Source organism: Primulina tabacum, chromosome 1 (genome assembly GCF_025594145.1).
Source record: "Primulina tabacum isolate GXHZ01 chromosome 1, ASM2559414v2, whole genome shotgun sequence".
Taxonomy (NCBI): Eukaryota; Viridiplantae; Streptophyta; class Magnoliopsida; order Lamiales; family Gesneriaceae; genus Primulina; species Primulina tabacum.
In genome coordinates this window covers 14061159-14077424 of record NC_134550.1, presented here as the reverse complement: position 1 = coordinate 14077424, position 16266 = coordinate 14061159, and the positions used below count along the sequence as shown (strand labels likewise).

The 16266-nt window shown below is 37.3% G+C and overlaps 1 pseudogene; it reads right to left on the bottom strand.

Moving 5' to 3' along the window:
• LOC142505389 (cinnamyl alcohol dehydrogenase 1-like) overlaps window positions 1–16266 on the bottom strand; it is a 30920-nt pseudogene that overhangs the window by 112 nt on the left and 14542 nt on the right.

The following is a 16266-nucleotide window of genomic DNA, read 5'->3' as shown; positions in this document are numbered from 1 at the left end:
GAACTCACCAAGCATGACCATTGGGGTGATGAACTGCAAGGGAGTATTGATGGCCCCCATCAAGATTAACTTTCCATCGAATTTCAACAAAGAGAGATAAGGCTCCAATGGGTGGAGTACCGGTACAATTATGTATTTGCATTCGAGCTGCATCTGAGCTAACCAAGTAATCATCCGTGCCTAGGTGTTCCAACACCTCTTGTCTCTTCATTTTCGGAAGAGCTTATCACGGTAATGTGAGGCTTTCGCAATCTTCACACCCATGTATCCAACACCTCCAAGTCCCATGATGCCCCCTCTTAGGCCGCTCCATTTGAGCCCGAAATGGTTGAGGGGACTGTAAATTATCATCCATGCACATAGTAGTGGTGCTGCCTGTTTACCGTTAGGAATTTTAACCACAAACCTATCAAAAGAAAAACGGCTCATTTGTATGAAGATAATAAATGGAGCCAAAATTCGAACTCAAATCCAATTTTTTTGTGAAACTAGTCAAGTTTAGGGAGTCTTTTTTTAGGACATGTTGATATCAGCATGTCGGATTTAACGTTCCTAGTGAAGACAAAAACCAAATTCGGCCCTTGCTATTTAAGGGACAATGATTCACACCCATTCAAAGAAGACGAGAGTACAAATTAGCAACTCGTTGGACTTCTAGTGAGCTGGTTCACTCTAATATCATGAAATGAAGCCAGACAGTAACAAATTTGATATAGCAACGTACAAGATCAAATATTACTTGATAAAATCAAGAAGAACTAAATTAGTTGCGACCACGCTTACTTTTGATCAACAACCATACATAGCCTCAGCAAACCCCCATTGAGTGGCTTTTCCATCAGTATATATGTCACACCCTTACTCTATACTTGACATAATTACGATAATCAAAATAAGATTTGACTGATATATCTATATTAATGAAGCAATTCCAAACAAGGGGCCTCAATTTAACGGTTTATAAAAATTTCGACATGATATCCCTACATTTTGTTTAAAAAAAAAACTCAAGCAATACCATATATACAACAACACCAACTATATTTTCATACACAACCATGCACCATATTTTTATACAAATACATATTCTCATATACATGCATACTTTGTATCATCATAAACATCGTAACACTTATTCAAACCCTGACATATTTTAGTACAATACATATGCGGAAGCTATTCAATAATAAGTCCCGGTTCTTGTCGAGGTGAGGCACGTCACAAGCATCCATTGGCGAACCGGCATCCTATGTCTCTTCACTACCTGATCCTGTAATACATGAGCTACGTGAGTTTATAAAACTCAATAAGTTGGCACTTGTACGTATCAATATGCGTCGAAGGAACATACATACCAAGTCCTGACAACAATGAATCTTTAAACCATGTCATATCATAGCATATATTCATGTTCATTTTTGTACTTGAGCCTCATTAGTTGACCTGTACTACTGTGCTTGCTTTATTATATAGCTACTACTGTGTTGGACGTCAGGGAGCAACCTTTGGCAACCCCACGCCCCATTAACATATATTGGCCAATAGGTTTGGTGGACTTAAAACCACCTATGATGTCAACAAGTTCTATATCATGTAAAAATCAATCCTTTTCCTTCCATGTTCATGTTCATGTTCATAACATAGCACCCATCATCAATATTCATGAGTTTTTTACATATTTAATACATAACAATGGAATATGGTGCTATGTTTTCATCAATAAGATACTAACAATGTACATATAGCAATAATCAATGGGAAATATTTGAAATCATAATATTACTCATGTATTACTTCAAAAATATGCCAACTTACAGTCCAAGCTTAAGAACACTGGTTTGAGACGATGTTTTTTGCTCCTATACTGTCAAATACATCAATAAACCCATAACTATGTATATACTAGGTGAAAATCAATCCTCTACATGTAGAACAACTAAAAGAGAAGAAAACTTACACCTATATGATGTTCTTGTGAAGGAGAATGAACTTCTAACCTCAAAATGATGAAGGAGAAGAAAAAAGGACTTTTTGGGAGGAAGGTTTCTTGTTTCTCTCAATCTTATGCTGTAAGGAAGTGAAGGAAACTGATAAAGATGTCCAGAATTTCGAAGTTTATCTTTTCTTATACTCAGCGGCGCTCGGAAGGTCATTTTCTACCGCCCGAGCGCGGAATGTTCAAAAAATACTGAGCTTGAAATGCATCGGCGCTCGGGCGGTAAAATCTTACCGCTCGGGCGCCACATGTTCTGCCCTGCACACTGTTTCATCAAAGATCGCTCCAGAAACGGCTCTTCCGTTCATAATATGAAAAAGTGGTAAACATGATAGTTGTAGCTCTATGGTTGGCCTGAATCTCCAACTGGTTTCATGTCATTTGGAGGTCTGAGTAAAAATATATGCCCATTCTCCTAACATGTGTCAGTGAAGGAATGACGATACACACGACACACTTCGGGGCGCTTTTGGCTTGTCATCCACAATGAGTTGGACAAAACCCAAATCATGAAAGCTGTAGCATTATATCTTACCTTTCTAATGGTGGTGGCTTCACACAATTTGGATCAATATTCAAATCATTATGCTAAAACCCGTAAAAATTGCCATATTTTCATCTCATTTTCTAACAAATTCATTACACTATTTCTACCTACACATCTTACTATCACTATTTAGACATATATTCATTCTCAATACACCATGAACAATATAAAAATCATGTTCAATCTCAATATTGATACCTCAATCATCACGTGAAATCTAATGAGCTAATAACTACATAATAAACAACATAAACGCATTATTATCATTTGTACGAGTAACCGGGCATTACAATTCTCCCCTCCTTCAAAGAATTTCGTCCTCAAAATTTGACGTACCATATAGTTCAGGATATCTTTGTTGAATCTCGTCTTCTCGCTCCCAAGTTGTTTATTCAATTGCATGATTGCGCCATAACAATTTTACCAAGGGTATTTATTTGTCTCGTAACACGTTTGATTTCCTGTCGAGGATTTGGACCGGCCGTTCTTCATACGAGAGATTTGATGCAAGCTTCAATGGCTCATAATAAAGAACGTGAGAAGAATTGGCCAAATACTTTCGTAGCAAGGAAACATGAAAAACGTTATGAACATTTGAAAAATTCGGTGGTAAAGCAACTCGGTAGACCCTGTCTCCTATTCTTACCAATATATCTTGGACTCAATTTTCCTTTCTTACCAAAACGAAAAATGCCCTTCAATGGTGATATCTTTACAAATACATGGACACCGACCTGAAATTCCAGTCGACAACGTCGTACATCAGCATAGCTTTTCTGTCGGCTCTGGGCTGTGTGCATCCTTTCTCTGATCTTGGTTACCAACTCTGCTGTCTGTTGTACCAATTCAGAGCCTAATAATTTTCTTTCTCCTACTTCATCCCAATGTACCGGAGAGCGACATTTTCTACCATATAATGCAGTATATGGTGCCATTTCAATGCTTGACTGATAGCTATTGTTATATGTAAACTCAGCCAACGGTAGTTTACTGTCCGAACTACCTGGAAAGTCAATAGTACAAGCCCTCAACATATCTTCTAAGATTTGATTCACTCGTTCTGATTGTCCACCAGTTTGAGGAGGGAATGCTATAATAAATGCTAATCGAGTTCCCATGGAATGATGTAAACTCTTCCAAAATGCAGACATAAATTTTGGATCTCTATCAAATACAATGGACACTGGGATGCCATGAAGCCTCACTATCTCTTTGATGTATTCTTCAGCATATTGATTCATCGTGTATGTGGTATTCACAGGAAGAAAGTGAGCTGATTTCGTAAGTCGATCCACAATAACCCATATAGCATTGAACCCTCTTTGTGTTCTTGGCAAACCAAGAATGAAATCCATCGTGATGTGTTTCCATTTCCATTCAGGAATAGGCAATGGTTTCAGGAGTCCTGCTGGTCTTTCATGTTCAGTCTTGACCTGTTGACAAGTTAGACATTGTGCAACAAATTGAGCAATGTCCTTTTTCATATCTGGCCACCAAAATAATGGTTTCAAATCTTTGTACATTTTTGTGCCTCCTGGATGGATTGAATAGGGAGTAGCATGAGCATCAATTATAATGTCGTTTCTGATCGTTCCTTGTTTTGGCACACACAATCTATCCCGATATGTCCATATTCCTTCCCCGTTCAATTCAAAGTTCGAATGTCCTTTATCCTCATCTCGCTGTCTCAATTGCTGGAATTCATTATCTGCATTTTGTTCGACCTTGATCCTGTCTGCAAGTGTTGGTCGAACCATGAGAGATGATAATTGGATTGTAGTGCCCTTTGGCATAACATCAATCTTCAAATTCTGTAAATCCCATAAAATTTGTTCTTGTACTTGCATTGCAGCAATAGAACTGGACTTTCGACTTAATGCATCTGCAACAACATTGACTTTACCTGGATGATAGTTAATAACACAATCATAATCTTTCACTAATTCCAACCAACGTCGTTGACACATATTCAATTCTTTTTGTGTGAATAAATATTTCAAACTCTTGTGGTCCATGTAAATTTCACACCGTTCACCATACAGATAATGAAGCCATATTTTCAATGCAAATACCACTACTGCCAGTTCTAAATCATGTGTGGGATAATTCTTTTCATATTCCTTCAACTGTCTTGAGGCATAAGCAATCACCTTCCCGTGCTGCATTAAACTGCTCCTAAACCTTGTTTCGAAGCATCACTGTACACTACAAAATCTCCTGATCCTTCTGGAATAGCAAGGACCGGTGCTGAGGTCAATTTTGTGTTTAACTCTTGTAAACTGCGATCACATTCTTCATTCCATACAAATTTCACATTCTTTCGTGTTAACGCAGTCAAAGGCAATGCTATCTTAGAAAATCCTGCTATAAACCGACGGTAATAACCAGCTAACCCAAGAAAACTACGTACCTATGTGACAGTGGTAGGTCGTAGCCAGTTATTAACAGCTTCAATCTTATTTGGATCCACTGATATGCCTTCTTTTGAAATGATATGGCCCAAGAATGCTACTTGTTCAAGCCAAAATTCACATTTCTTCCATTTGGCATATAAATGTTTATCTTTCAAAGTTTTCAAAACTAATTCCATATGTTCTCGATGCTCCTCTACAGTTCGTGAGTAGATGAGAATATCATTTATAAACACAATCACGAATTTGTCTAGAAATGGCTTGAAAATTCTATTCATTAAATCCATGAAAGCAGCTGGTGCATTCGTTAGTCCAAATGGCATTACAAGAAATTCATAATTCCCGTACCTGGTTCGGAAGGCAGTCTTTGAGATATCATCTGATTTCACTTTTAGTTGATGATAGCCTGATCGTAAATCAATCTTCGAAAATATGGCAGCTCCTTGTAAATGATCAAACAAATCATCAATTCTGGGGAGTGGATATTTATTTTTGATTGTCACTTTGTTCAACTCCCGATAATCAATATATAGACGAAGGGTACCGTCTTTCTTCTTCACAAATAAAACAGGTGCACCCCACGGTGAAAAGCTCGGTCTAATAAACCCTTTACCAAGCAACTCCTGTAACTGTTCTTTCAATTCTTTCATTTTTGTAGGAGCTAATCGATAAGGAGCTTTTGAGATCGGATGAGTCTCTGCCACAACATCAATTACAAATTCGATCTCCCTATCTGGGGGTAAGCCTGTTACCTCATCAGGAAATACCTCTGGAAATTCACAAACAACATATGTATCTTTTAATTCACAAACAGGTGGATCAATAGTTAACACAGATGCTAAATATCCTTGACATCCCTTCTGTAGCAATTTACAAGCCTCATACAAGAGATTATACAAAGAGGTAAGGATATACCTGCACTTGCTACTGTGAATGGTTCAGCTCTTACTGGTGCAAACTTGATCATTTTTATGCCACAATCAATAGTAACTCTGTACTTCGAGAGCCAATCCATTCCCAATATCACATCAAAATCGGCCATTTTCAAAACTATCAATTCAGCATACATCTGATGGCCTTGGACATATATTGGACACCCTCGCACAATCTGATCTGTCTGTAATTCTTGCTCGGAAGGTAAGGCTATGGCGAGTTGTGTCTCTGTTGTACTTGCTGTAATGCTCGGTCTCTTACAAACGATTCTGAAATAAAGGAATGTGTGGCTCCTGAATCTAGTAAAACAATAGCAGTAATACCAGAAATCAAGAACATACCAGTGATCATCGATGTATCCGTATACATTGGAACCTTGCATACATTTCCCGCCGTGAAGTTTGCCACATTTAGGACAAGGTGGTCTGTCTTGTTCTTTACGTGGAGGGGGACCTTTGCCACGGGATTCCTCGGGTCTAGTACCTTTGTTATCGATCTTTTTGCCTTGTCTTGTTCCTTGGCTCTTCTGAGAGTACTGCTGCCTTCGCTGTTGCCTGTCTCTGTCAATGTCTTGTTCATCCTGTTCTGCCATAAGTGCTCTTTCTACTATCTCCCCGTATGTAGCAACTTTCGACATTCGTACATCTCTTTTAATATCAGAGCGAAGTCCCAGCATGAAGTATTCGCTCTTACTGGTGTCATCTTGTGCAATATATGGTACATATTGGACTCCAGCCTCGAATTGTTGTATGTATTCCGCCATTGACATGGTTCCTTGCTTCAGATTAAGGAAATCACTGGCTTTCTTGGCTCGTACATCTTTACTAAAATACTTATTGTAAAACACGATTTTGAAAGTTTTCCATGTCAATGGTATCGTTGGTAATGCCACCCTTGCACTCTCCCACCATATTCTTGCATGCTTTGTTAATAAAAATATGGCACACGTTATTTTGTCTGCATCTTCCATATGAAGGTAGGAGAAGATGGACTCCAATGATTTAATCCATTCTTCTGCTACTACCGGATCGGTGCTTCCCATGAATTCAGGAGGATTAGACGTCGAAAACGATCATACACATCTGTGTGAACATGCCCTTGTCTTGGTATCATGGCTTTTACTTGTGCCTGCTCATGTTTAGTCCGTTGCATTTCAAGTAATTGTTGTATCTGCTCCCCATGAACTTTCGCTTGTTAGAGCAGCTGAGCAAAATCATCTATAGGTCGTGGTGCACTGCCTTCACCCTCGACTACTGGGGCCTTGCCCTTAGATGACTCTCCTTCATGTACCTTGCGTTTAGGTGGCATGGTCTTTTATCTTAACCTACATATATGTCACGTAGAAACACATAACTTAGCATAAACTATGGGATACAAAGATACTTACTTGCCGAGTTCCCCATGTGTGGATGAAGTGCAGTGTCTTCCCTGTCGAAGAACCATGGGCTCTGATACCACTCTAAAATGTCACACCCTTACCTATACTTGACATGATTACCATAATCAAAATAGGATTTGACTGATATATCTGTATTAATGAAGCAATTCCAAACAAGGGGCATCAATTTAACGGTTTATAAAAATTTTGACATGATGTCCCTACATTTTGTTTAAACCAAAAACTCAAGCAATACCATATATACAACAACATCAACTATATTTTCATACACAACCATGCACCATATTTTTATACAAATACATATTCTCATATACATGCATACTTTGTATCATCATAAACATCGTAACACTTATTCAAACCCTGAAATATTTTAGTACAATACATATGCGGAAGCTATTCAATAATAAGTCCCGGTTCTTGTCAAGGTGAGGCACGTCACAAGCATCCATTGGCAAACCGGCATCCTATGTCTCTTCACTACCTGATCCTGTAATACATGAGCTACGTGAGTTTATAAAACTCAATAAGTTGGCACTTGTACGTATCAATATGCGTCGAAGGAACATACATATCAAGTCGTGACAACAATGAATCTTTAAACCATGTCATATCATAGCATATATTCATGTTCATTTTTGTACTTGAGCCTCATTAGTTGACCTGTACTACTGTGCTTGCTTTATTATATAGCTACTACTGTGTTGGATGTCAGGGAGCAACCTTTGGCAACCCCACGCCCCATGAACATATATTGGCCAATAGGTTTGGTGGACTTAAAACCACTTATGATGTCAACAAGCTCTATATCATGTAAAAATCAGTCCTTTCCTTCCATGTTCATGTTCATGTTCATAACATAGCACCCATCATCAATATTCATGAGTTTCTTACATATTTAATACATAACAATGGAATATGGTGCTATGTTTTCATCAATAAGATACTAACAATGTACATATAGCAATAATCAATGGGAAATATTTGAAATCATAATATTACTCATGTATTACTTTAAGAACATGCCAACTTACAGTCCAAGCTTAAGAACACTGGTTTGAGACGATGTTTCTTGCTCCTATACTGTCAAATACATCAATAAACCCATAACTATGTATATACTAGGTGAAAATCAATCCTCTACATGTAGAAAAACTAAAAGAGAAGAAAAATTACACCTATATGATGTTCTTGTGATGGAGAATGAACTTCTAACCTCAAAATGATGAAGGAGAAGAAGAAAAGGACTTTTTGGGAGGAAGGTTTCTTGTTTCTCTCGATCTTATGCTGTAAGGAAGTGAAGGAAACTGATAAAGATGTCCAGAATTTCGAAGTTTATCTTTTCTTATACTCAGGGGCACTCGGGCGGTCATTTTCTACCGCCCGAGCGCGGAATGTTCAAAAAATACCGAGCTTGAAATGCACCGGCGCTCGGGCGGTAAAATCTTACCGCTCGGGCGCCACATGTTCTGTCCTGCACACTATTTCATCAAAGATCGCTCCAGAAACGTCTCTTCCGTTCATATTATGAAAAAGTGGTAAACATGATAGTTGTAGCTCTATGGTTGGCCTGAATCTCCAACTGGTTTCATGTCATTTGGAGGTCTGAGTAAAAAGATATGCCCATTCTCCCAACATGTGTCAGTGAAGGAATGACGATACACACGACACACTTCGGGGCGCTTTTGGCTTGTCATCCACAATGAGTTGTACAAAACCCAAATCATGAAAGTTGTAGCATTATATCTTAGCTTTCTAATGGTGGTGACCTCACACAATTTGAATCAATATTCAAATCATTATGCTAAAACCCGTAAAAACGGCCATATTTTCATCTCATTTTGTACCAACTTCATTACACTATTTCTACCTACACATCTTACTATCACTATTTAGACATATATTCATTCTCAATACACCATGAACAATATAAAAATCATGTTCAATCTCAATATTGATACCTCAATCATCACGTGAAATCTAATGAGCTAATAACTACATAATAAACAACATAAACGCATTTTATCATTTGTACGAGTAACCGGGCATTACAATATACATCATTGTAGGACCAAAGTTTCTTGTTGCAATATTGCTCGATTTTGGAACTGCATGGCCTACATCTCCCACAGCATCCCACGATGTAACCAACTCCGACCATGTATCTGTCGACAACATGTTAGGTAGCATTAAATGTGGGTTGAATGAAGAAGCAGCTTTGAATTGTCAAATTTGATATTTGACGGAATTTTCAGATGATACGCATCTTCACACTGACGAGGAGCTCTATAAATATAGCTCCATCCCCTCATTCTGAAATCATCTATTTTTCGAGTTTTCTCTCATCTTATAGCATTTGAGTGCTTAGTTTTATAATATTTGTAAGGTGTTTTGTTCTTCTGTATAAAGAGTGTGTGTGTTTTTTTTGGAAACACATCAAGTGAGTTGTATAACATAAAATATTATAATGAAATTCTTTTCATCTTCCCCATGGCTTTTACCCTAATAATTTTTAGAAGTTTTTCACATAAATCTCGGTGTCCAGTTTATTCTTTATTTTCATATTTATTATCTCAAATTGTCGTACGTGGGATCAACAAGTGATATCAGAGCCTTGGTTTAAAATTTCTTAAAATTTTGAGTATGTTGTCTGCTTGCAGCCTAGACTGATCTTCTAGATCAGAAAAGTTTTTTTGAGATTATTTTATCAAGGCGAGATTATTTTGTTCAGTCTACTAAATTGTTGTAGATATAATGGCGGGCATGTACGACATAAAAAAGTTCAATGGAAACAATTTTATGCCGTGGAAAATAAAGATTCAAGCAATTTTAAGAAAAGAGAATTGCTTGGCGCCTATTGGAGATATAGTGGTGAAAATTACGGACGATGGAAACTGGAATTAGATGAATATTAATGTTGTTGCCAATTTACATTATAGAAGACAAAGTATTGTCAAGTATATCTCAGATAAAAAGAGCAAAAATTATCTGGGATACTCTGACAAAGATGACGAAGTTCAGTCGCTACACAACCTGATTTTCCTAAACAGAAGGCTTTATAGTCTTCGGATGGCGGAATCCTCATCAATGACCGACCATATCAACACACTAAATACTTTATTTGTCCAACTCACTTCTATGGGACATAAAATAGAGGAAAATGAACGTGTGAACCTTTTAGTTCAAAGTCTACGAGATTCATATGATCAACTTATCATCAACATAACCAACAATATTCTTATGGGCTCTCTAAAATTCGATGATGTCTTAACTACAGTTCTAGGAGAAGAAAGCCGGCGCAAGAATAAGAAAGATAGGTTGGTAACTTCAAAGCAGGCAGAGGCTTTGCCGATGATAAAAGGAAAATTTATAGACCGTGACTCCAGTAGGAGCCAAAGACGAGGTAGATCAAAGTCCAGAAGTAAAAAAGAAAAATATTTACCGCTTTAAATGTGGCGGTAAAGGGTACTTCAAAAAAGAGTGTATGAGTATCGAGAAGAGTTCTCAAGGAAATGTGGCAGTACTTCAGACAGTTGTGAAATATTATTCAGTGAAGCGGTAACAGTTGTAGAAGGTAGGTACAAATTTTGTGACACATGGATAATGGATTCAGGAGCGACGTGGCACATGATTTCTTGGAGAGAATGATTTGATCATTATGAACTAGTCTCAGGAGGATCCGTATTTATGGGAAATGATCATGCCTTGAAAATCGTTGGGGTCGGTACTATCAAAATAAAAATGTTTGATGACATCATTCGCATCATACAAGAGGTACGACATGTGAAGGGACTAATGAAAAATCTTTCGTACTTGGGACAATTGAATGACATCGGGTGCAAAACCCATATCGAGAACGAGATCATGAAAGTTGTGAAGGGTGCGCTTGTGGTTATGAAGATGGAAAAAGTTGCTGCAAATCTGTATATACTTTTGGGAGAAATACACAAAGAGGCTGAACTAGCTGTTGCATCAATTGGTTCACGAGAAGTTTGACACCAGTAAACAACACAGATTAATGTTTGACACTTCTATTGCCAGAAGCAAAATCATATTGGAGCTGATTCATTCGGATGTTTGGCAAGCACCAATTGTATGTAAAGGAGGAGCGAGATACTTTATCTCGTTCATTGATTATTTATCTAGGAGATGTTGGGTGTATTCAATCAAGAAGAAATCAGATGTTTTCCAAATCTTCAAAGATTTCAAAGCACGGACTGAACTTGATTCTGAAAAGAAAATCAAGTGTTTGAGGACTGACAATGGAGAAAAATATACCAGTGATGAATTTGATGGATATTGTCAACATGAGGGCATCAAAAGACAGTTTACGACGGCTTACACACCTCAACAGAATGTAGTGGCAGAGCGGATGAACATAACCTTGTTAGATAGAACAATAGGTATGTTGAGGACTGCAGGTCTAGATAAGTCATTTTGGGCTGAAGCAGTCAAAACCACTTGTTATATTATCAATCGTTCTCTTTCAATGGCGATTGATCTAAAGACTCTGATGGAGATGTGGACTGGGAAGCCGATTGATTATTATCATTTGCTTATATTTGGAAGTCCTATGTACGTTATGTACAATGAGCAAGAAATATCGAAGTTGGATTGGAAATCCGGAAAATGTATCTTCTTAGGATATGTTGATGGAGTTAAGGGGTTTCACTTGTGGGATCCTACTGTTTACAAGCTTGTCATCAACAGAGATGTTATCTTCTAGAAAGATAGAGTAAAGGGAGACAAATGCATACTGAATTCAGAAACTACTATATTTTAGGTGGAAAATAAGACGGACGAAGGTCAAATTTTTTGTAAAGTAGTACCAGAGCACAAAGAACAAGAACATGTTGCATCTGAAGTTTCCAATGTGAGGCAGTCAAGAGACAGAAGATCACCAGGTTGGCTTTCAGATTATGTCACTAAAAGAAATATTGCATATTGTATATTATCAGAGGATAGTGAGATATCGAGTTTCCACGAGGCTACTCAAAGCTCGGATGTATACTTGTGGATGATAGAAATGAAAGAAGAGTTGGAGGCATTAGACAAGAATAACACTTGGGATCTTGTTACGCTACCACAAGGGAGGAAAGCCATTGGAAACAGATGGGTCTATAAGATGAAGCGTGATAGAGATAACCAAGTGGAGCGATATCATGCTAAATTGGTAGTAAAAGGATATGCTCAGAAAAAAGGCATTGACTTCAATGAGATATTTTCTCTTGTGGTTTGGCTTACAACAGTCAGAGCAGTGTTTGACCTACATCTAGAACAGCTAGATGTGAAAACAGCATTTCTTCGTGGAGATCTTGAAGAAGAAATCTATATGCTCCAGCCAGAAGGTTTTGTGCAAAAAGGCAAAGAGAACTTGGTTTGCAGATTAAACAAATTTCTGTACGGTTTCAAACAGGCGCCGAGGTGTTGGTACAAGAGGTTTGATTCCTATATCATGATCCTTAGATACAACAAAGTGCAGAACTTTTTAAATATTTCAAGAGGTTTAGTGATGGTTATATCATTTTGCTGTTGTATGTGGGCGACATGTTGGTACCAGGCCCCAACAAAGATCAGGTCCAAGGATTGAAGGCACAGTTGGCTAGGGAATTCTATATGAAGGACTTGAGACCAGCAAACAAGATTCTAGGAATGCGAGTTTACCGAGACAGAAGTAACAGAAAGATTTGGCTCTCCAGAAAAATTATTTGAAGAAAATCTTGCAACGCTTTAACATGCAAGATAATAAGCCAATTTTGACCCCTATTCTTGTTAACTTCAAGTTATCCTCCGAGATGTGTCCTAGCAGTTAAGCAGAGAGGATGGAGATATATAGAGTACCATATGCATCAGCAGTGGGAAGTTTGATATTTGCCATGATCTGTACGAGACCGGACATTGCTCAAGCAGTGGGACCAGTTAGTCGGTATATGGCGAATCCTGGACAAGAGCATTGGAGCACGGTTAAGAGGATCCTTATATACATTAAAGATACCTCAAATGTTGCATTATGTTATGGAGGATCAGATTTTACACTCAGAGACTATGTCGATTCAGATTATGCAGGTGATCATGATAAGAGAAAATCTACTATCGGTTATGTGTTTACACTTGCAGGGGGGAGCAGTAAGATGGGTTTCAAAACTGCAAACAGTTGTGGCGTTATCTACGACAGAAGCAAAATACATGGCTGTTACTCAAGCTTCCAAGGAGGCAATATGGATTAAAATGTTATTGGAGGAGATTGGGAAAAAAACAAGAGAATGTTTCTTTGTTTTGTGACAGTCAGAGTGCATTGCACATATCAAGAAATCCAGCCTTTCATTCCAGTACGAAACACATTGGGGTTCAATTTCATTTTGTTGGAAGTAGTAGAAGAAGGAAGAGTGGATATGCCAAAGATCCATACAACAAAGAACATTTCCGATTTTTTTGACCAAGCCAGTGAACATTGATAAATTGAGTGGTGTAGATCCTCAAGTGGCCTAACGAAAATGTAAACAGCAGGGAATGACAAGATTGAAAAGATGTGTGGAGATGTATTTGATTCTCAATCAAATCTCCAAGTGAGAAAAATGTCGATAACATGTTAGGTTGCATTAAATGTGGGTTGAATAAAGCAGCTTTGAATTGTCAAATTTGATATTTGACGGAATTTTCAGACGACGCGTTTTATACGCGTCTTCACATTGACGGGGAGTTCTATAAATAGAGCTCACTCCCCACATTCTAAAAGAATCATTTCTTCGAGTTTTCTCTTATCTTATAGCATTTGAGTGCTTAGTTCTATAATATTGTGAGGTGTTTTGTTATCATGTATTAAGAGAATGTGTGTTCTCTTTAGAAACACAGTGAGTGAGTTGTACGCCATAAAATATTATAGTGGAATTCTTTTCATCTTGCTTGTGGTTTTTATCCTAATAATTTGTAAGGTTTTTCTACGTAAATATCCGTGTCCTGTTTATTCTTTATTTTCATATTTATTATCTCAAATTGTCGCACGTAGGACCAACGATCTCACCCTGAACTTTGTCACATCGGATCCAACCTCCAACACCTCACCAACCACTTCATGCCTATGTAACATCACAATGTAAAGTAGGGGTGCTTATCGGTTCTTGGGTTCCGGTTCCGGATCGGGTGATGCCAGAACCGGTCGGAACCGGTTCCGGTTCCGGTTCGGTTTGGACCGGTTCCGAGGTCCTTGTCTGAATATTATTATTTTTAATATTTTATTAATTTTATTAATGAAAATTTTTTTATTTAGTATTTTGAGTTGAAATAATACTGAATAATCATAAAAATAAAATAATTGAAAGATTGATTTACAATTGAAAAGCTAAAATTCATCACGATTTATTAAAATATATTTTGAATATTCTAGATCTTCATTGAAACTTGAGCTTCGAAATTCATCGATTGCGTCGGTAGTCATATTTTTTTTTTCGGCTGCAAACTAATCTTGTAGGCAAGTTAGCATGGAAAGTGTTTCTGGCTTTAAATTAGTTATTTGTTCACCAATGATCCTTCCACATACTGAAAATGCTGATTCAGAAGCAACACTTGAACTTTGAATGGGTATGACATATCTTGCAATTGCAGCTAACACTGGATAAAGTTTAGAATTTACTTTCTACCAATCAAGAAATCGAAATTATCTATAGTCTCAATATATTGGCTTAGATAAATTTGGATCTAATTTTAATTGGTTGTTGTCACCGATTTTCCTTTCAACTTTTGTCGTTTCAAACTTTGAAAGAAGTTCAGTGCTCCACTTTTGCTTTTATATGTCGGCATCTCCTCCGGCTGCGTACTCGGTTCATCACATTGTTCACTAGCATACAAATCAAACAATTCTTGGAGAGAATACATGATTGACTTCTTTTGATCGTCAACATTCTTCCGAAGAAATTTAGCATAATATTTAAAAAAACACATCTAATCCTCTTTGATTTTTAGTAGGATCAAGTAATGTTGCTAAACCATGCACAATTGGGATAGTTTCCCAATATTTTAAAAATTTGTTTTCCATATTTGAAACAAAATCATGCATAACAGAATCATCACGATATTCAATAAATTTATAAAACATATTGAAAAGCAAACATAGAAGCATTGTTGAAGTAGGGTAGTTAACGCCATAAGATTTCTCGGTTGCTTCGTTAAAAATTTCTAACAAAGAAACACATTTACTCAAAATATTCCAATCATCGTCAGTTAGTGTTAGACTTAAATTTGTTGTGGAGATGCTAGTAAAAGTGGAGATGCTAGTAAAAACCAGTAGATGCTGGCTTAGTACAAAACCAGTAGATGTAAAATAGCAGAAAACCAGAAGCACTTGTATCGAGCTAAAGACCAGTAGCAGCACTTGTCAAGTACTGCTTTTTAGCTAAAATCATAACTAGAAAGGATACAAAACTCGAAATATACACCAACAGAATTTTGCGTATCTCAAAGTCTTTAAATATTACCGTTGATCTATTAACGTGATACTAGCATTTATTGCTTCATTAAATTCCATTAAATGTTGTACGAAAACATTTAAGACGGTTTACCATTTTTAGTATGAACTGAGACTGATTGCTTTAATGTATTCTGCAGGGTCCATTTTCGGCAATAAAGCTGAACCACTGAAAAGTCAAAAGAGCCGTTCAGATTTTAACGTTGGATAAAGTCTATATATATGGAGACGAAGCACTTTTCAAGAGAGAGAAGTGGAACGAATCTAAATCAAAGAATATCATTTGAGCATCGCTAGAACTTTCAGTCATCCCAAAAGCTCAACACTGAAAAAGCAACACACGCTTCATTGCATACTCTTGATCATTGAGATCATATTGTGCTAGCTGTTTTCGTTATATCTTCTCAAGCTATTCACTTCACTATTTCATTGATAGAAGAATTTGTAACTGGAAAAGAGTCTTTTCCAGAACTTAAGATCATTCAAGAAGTTGAGTTGTAAAACTAAGAGTTTCGATAGGCG